Source organism: Euphorbia lathyris, chromosome 4 (genome assembly GCF_963576675.1).
Source record: "Euphorbia lathyris chromosome 4, ddEupLath1.1, whole genome shotgun sequence".
NCBI classification, from domain to species: domain Eukaryota; kingdom Viridiplantae; phylum Streptophyta; class Magnoliopsida; order Malpighiales; family Euphorbiaceae; genus Euphorbia; species Euphorbia lathyris.
This window is the reverse complement of record NC_088913.1, coordinates 16,904,631-16,910,630: the sequence shown is the minus strand read 5'-3', so window position 1 is coordinate 16,910,630 and position 6,000 is coordinate 16,904,631.

Genomic DNA, 6,000 nt, shown 5'->3' with positions numbered 1-6,000 from the left:
CCTAAAGTTGAAAAACCTTCCTCCTTTTTACAAATGAGGTCGATCAGTCTGTGCAATGTGTTATACAAAGCTATCACTAAGATTGTGACTAATAGGCTCCGGCGTATCCTTCCTGAGATTATTAGCCAAAATCAAGGTAGTTTTGTTCCTGGCAGGCAAATGATGGACAATGTGGTTATTGCCCAGGAGATGGTTCACTCCATGAAGATGAGGAAAGGTAAGAAAAGGATCGTGGCTCTCAAACTTGATCTGGAGAAAGCTTATGACCGCTTAAATTGGAGTTTTCTTCTAGATAGCTTAAAAAGAGCTGGTATACCTGAGAACTGGAGGAGATTGATTGAGGATTGCATTTCTTCTCCAGTTTTCCAGGTTTTGATCAATGGAGATATGTCTGATGAGTTTTCTCCTTCCAGGGGTATCCGTCAAGGAGATCCTATGAGCCCCTTCCTTTTTGTGATTGCTATGGAAAGGCTGGCTCACCTAATTCAAGAGGCTGTGAGCAAGGGGATTCTCCATCCTGTGTCCATTAACAAGTTTTGCCCTCCTATTTCCCATTTGTTCTTCGCTGATGATGTGATGATCTTTGTGGAAGGGAATGAGGAGCAAGTTGGCGTGGTCATGGATATTCTTAATTGCTTTTGCGCCGCTTCTGGCCAGAAGATTAATGTCCATAAGTCTCGGATGCTTTGCTATAAGAACATGGAAAAAAGCATTTGTAAAAAACTTAGCGATCTTTCTGGCATTCCTCTTACTCACTCTTTGGGTAAGTATCTTGGGGTCCCCCTCCACAGCGACAGAGTTTCCAAAGCCTCCTTTAAAGAAACTCTGGATAAAACTAATGGGTTGTGTGCTAGTTGGAAAGCCAATTCTCTCTCCCTGGCAGGCCGTCTAACTTTAATTCAGTCTGTCAATTGCGCGGCTCCCAATCATATCATGCAAGCCTGTAAATTGCCTGAGCCAGTTCTTAATGAGCTTGACAAAATTAACCGGCATTTTCTTTGGGGAGAGTCTGGAGAGGGAAGAAAGATTCACCTTGTCCCTTGGAAGGATGTCTGCCAGCCTAAAAGCAGGGGGGGTCTTGGCATTAGACAAGCTAAGGACAACAACAAAGTTATATTAATGAAGCTCCTCTGGAGAATGTGGCAATGCCCCTCTTCTCTTTGGGTTCGTCTGCTCTGTGGTAAGTATCGGAAGGACAAAATCTTTGGGGGCCCTAAGGAGAGAGTTGTCAATTGTTCTTTCCTTTGGAAAGGGCTCAGCCCTGTTTTTGCTGAATTCTGCTCGGGGGTTGGCCTGGAGGTGGGTAATGGAAAGTCCATTAGCTTCTGGAATGATACCTGGATCAGAGATAAACCGCTTATAGATGTTTGTAGCTCCCCCCCGCCTAGCAATATCCGCAACTGGAGGATTGCCAATGTGGTGGACTCTGATGGGGACTGGATTTGGTCTAAGTTTGATACCTTCTTTAGCTTGGATACTCTCCTTAGAATCAGGGGAGTTAAGATTAGTAATCAAGAGGAAGATAAGAATAGGCATTGCTGGGCACTGACTAACAATGGAGCTTATTCTTGCAAATCTGCCTTTGAAGCCTTTTCCCTCAACAGATCCGACCCTCTCTCGGATACTTGGAAATCCATTTGGGCCCTTAAAATCCCTTACCGTATTAGGAGCTTCCTGTGGCTGAGAGTTAAGGATAGGTTGCTTACTAATTCGGAGAGGCACAGACGGCATTTGGCGGATTCAGGAGCTTGCAATAGATGCAGTGGCCATGTTGAAACTTTGTGCCATGCCCTTAGGGACTGCTCTAAAAGTAAAGAGGTGTGGAAGAAAGTTCTCCCACACCACATTCTCCCTTCCTTCCTTGCCCACTCTGAGAATGACTGGTTCTCTAATGGGGTTAGTGGGAAGTTACTGGCTAACATGGAGCATGGTGACATTTTCTTTGCTATTATTTGTCACCAAATCTGGAAGTGGAGGAACGAGGAGATTTTTAGTGAGAAGACTGTTTTTATTCAGAACTTACCTGAGTTCTTCTCGAAAAAGCTCCTTATTATTACTGAGAGCTTCAAAGGGGACCCCCTTGCCAGGTCCACCCAGAATAAAGAGGTTCACCTTGTTGGTTGGAGTAGGCCAAAGGATGGGGTGGTGAAGTTGAATACGGATGGCTCCTGCCTCAACAACGGAAGAGTCGCGGCCGGCGGTGTTCTTAGAGACGCGGGGGGCGCCTGGATGTCTGGGTTCACCCATAACCTGGGGTTGGGCTCGTCCTTCTCGGCAGAGCTTTGGGGTATTCTCTCTGGTGTCAAGCTTGCCAGAAGTCTGGGTATTAAGAGGCTTTCTGTGGAATCTGATAATAAAGAGGCCATTAATATGATTTCTAATAATCATGCTATTTGTCTTAGTAGCCAGAACCTTATCAAAGCTATTAAAAGACTTGGCTCTTCCTTTGAATTCTTAGAGTTCAGCCACATCTTTAGAGAACAGAACCGGATTACGGATCGCTTGGCGGCGGCTGGGCATGAGGGGATGTTAGGTGTTACCACCCTTTCTGATCCTCCTATCTTTCTTTCTTCTCTCCTTTTAGAGGATAGAGTTGGGGTTAACTTTCCTAGGCTGATCCCAGGCTAGCTTAGTCTTTGTGTTGTCTTTCTTTTCCTGTTTCTACCAAAAAAAAAAAAAAATCTTTTTATGCATATAACTAGGGGCAATTTTGGACTTTCATTTATAAAAACAAATAGAATGACTAAAGAATTGATTAAGAAAAAATTTAAGAACCTTATAATAATATGATTGACTTACTAGCGTGTTAAGTAAAAATGTAAAGACCTTATAATTATTTACCCTTTATAATATATATCTTAAAAATTTACCAAATATCAACATTTCAACAACAATATCTTTGAAACAATTCAAAAATGAATTATAATAAAGAAAAAATAAATTCATAATAAAAACTTATTTTTATTCATCGTCATTTAGGCGACGCGGTCCAAGCGTCTAAAAATCGCTTAGGAACCACAAAAACACCTAAAATGACTAATTAAAGAAAATCGTGATGGATTCTCGATTTCGAATGTCTAGGCAGGACCTAGACAGTCCAACGACCTTGGTTTGGTTTTGAACAGTGTTGTCAGAAAAGGTAAGGGAATGAGGAGGTTTCATTCTTTTGTTTGTATTTGTTTTATCAATTCAATCATTCCCCCCAACCCCTAAGGTGTTCCATTCCCTTTCTCTTCTTTCTCACTAATTTAAACATTTACTCTCTTTAAAAAATTTCATTTTAGTCTCTATTTTGTTTTTAATTTTATTTTGGCCCATATATTTATTTATTTTTACTTTTTTAAATCCTTGGCTTAATTTCACTTTTGATGCTTATACTTATATATTATTTATTTATTCTCAAAAAATATTTTTTTGACTAATTTTTACTTTTTTATTTTTATTTTTATCCTTATATTTTTTTATTTTTTTATCCCTAGACTAATCTCACTTTTGATCCTTATACTTATTTATTTTTTATTTTTTATCCTGAAAAATAATTTTGACAAATATTTTTCTTTTATCATATTATTCGGTTTTGGTATTTATTTTTAATTATTTTAAAATAATTATTTTCTTTTTAAAATAAAATATTTATGCATTTTCTTTGATTTATTTTATTTCTGTTTCTTCAGTTTTATCGTCTTTTGATTTTAATAGTTGAATAAATTGATTTTTATTCTTATATTTACATTTAATTAATTTTTTTTTGGTAAGAACATTTAATTAATTTATTAATATAGACATATTATTCTATAGAATTATTGTTAAAAAGTCTAGTTTATTATTTCATTTGAACCAAACAACCACAAAGGGAATTATGAGTATATCATTCCCTTTGTGGAACTGAGACAAACACAAAAGGGAATTTAGAATCATTTCATTCCTTTTTCCTTGTTTCTCTTTCTTGATTTTATTCCGTTACCCCTATACCAACCAAACGCCACTTAATTAATGTTTTCTCTTAAGTATATAGTAAACCCTAAAAAAATCCTGGTGCATGAGCTGTAAGTAGATGATAATCTTAGTTTAATCATGCAACTAATTAAAAACATGAAACGGAACCCCAAAACCATTGATTGGACGAAAGCCACGTGCATGCTTCTGATTTCTGAAACCCTAACTAAATTAATTAGAACTTTATGACTTAAACTTCAAACCCCGAAAAGCTCCATTTTCGATAAAACTAACTCAAACCCTAATCATAATTAACATAACATAATCCTCATTCTTAAATTAAACCCTAAAAATCACAACTGAGATTTCGCCGATTGCTACGCTCCTATCGACACGTCAAAAAAATTAAAATTAATCATAAAACTGGAAATGAAAAGTATATGATAAAAGGAAGCTTCATGCTGTGTATAATACTATATATTATGATATTAATTCGTATAAATATAGATAAAAAGAAAATAATTATGTATTTTCTTGCCAGCCATTGCACGTCTAATAATAATAAAATTGGATTGATTTCTTATAATTCAGGAACAAATTATATTTATAATTCGAGAATAAAATCTTTGCATTGCAACAGTGTTTTTGAAAGCTGTTGTAATCTGATTTTGTTATTTCTTAATTTCTATGATCAACATTTGAAATATTTTAATTTAGTTTTGTGGAGATGGGAATGAGAATGTCATATTTTAAATTTGGTTTTTTTAAGTTTATGCCTAACTTTGGCCGGCCTGCAAGCACGTATATGAATATGAATATCAATTTCTATTTTAAGTTTACTTTTTCCATTTCTATTTTTTTTTTTTTTTTTTTGAATTTTTTACTAGCTGGCATCTGGTGTACAAATCTTGCCCATTTCACGAACCCAAGAGGCCACTTAATCATAATATTGTGTATGATTATTTTTTGGGTTACAATGTCTATGATTATTGGTTATTGATTAATTTAATTTAATTTAATTAATTATAATATGATTAAGTATTATGATTATAAACTTTTTTGAGTTTCTGTTTTGCTGCGTTTTTTTGGTCAATCAAATCTTTTAACAACTCAATAGAGAAAAATATTAAGTACTCTTGATTCAAAAAAAAAAAAAAATTAAGTACTCTTAATTTTTATATATATATATTTCATTCATTGTGTATATGAAAATAGTTTCCATTAAAGTTTATATATATAGCAATTATCTAGGCAGAAAAATATCCCAGCAGTAACACTCTAATAAGGGTCAGTTTGAACTTGATTAAGGATTAAGGGTCAGTTTCATATTTTGCCATCTGTTTCGAGGCAGAAAAATATCCCAGCAGTAACTATATGAGAAAAAACTGAAACCTAATTGTAATTTATAAGACATGAGAAACTAAATTAAGGGTCAGTTTGGTATTGCTGCCATCTGCTTTGAGGTAGATCTGTTCACGGATCCAGGTATCTGTCCGGTTCATTCAGGTCAGTGTTCCTTGGACTGGTTTGGACAAGAAAATTTGATCTGCCTAGGTCCATCCAGACCTGTTAAAGCCTCATTATTTGGATGCGTTTGAAATTTATAAAAATAACATGGATTGTCCGGCCTGTCTATTAATATTAATTGATAAATTATATATTAAATATTTATTTTAAGTATATATTTTATTTTTTATTATTAAAATATATATATAGGTGGACTTATATGATTGGGTTTGGAATTTGAATTTTGAATTTAATTCTAGCTCGACGTCCGTCTGAATTAACAATGGGTTGGACTTAGGATGAGCATTTTTTTATAAAAGCCATTAGGCTCAGTCCAAGCCCGACCTGTGAACTTATTTACTTTGAAGGAAAATGATGTGTAAAAAACTGCTATGAGAAAAAGTTAATGAGTATTTAATAAATATATAGCGGAAATAAATAAATAAATAAAATTATTTTGTACAAGAATGAAAAAAAAAAAATAACATTCATTACATGAATATGATAATTAGCATGTCTTGATTGATGACTCGAAGAACTTCTATTAATTTTTTCATA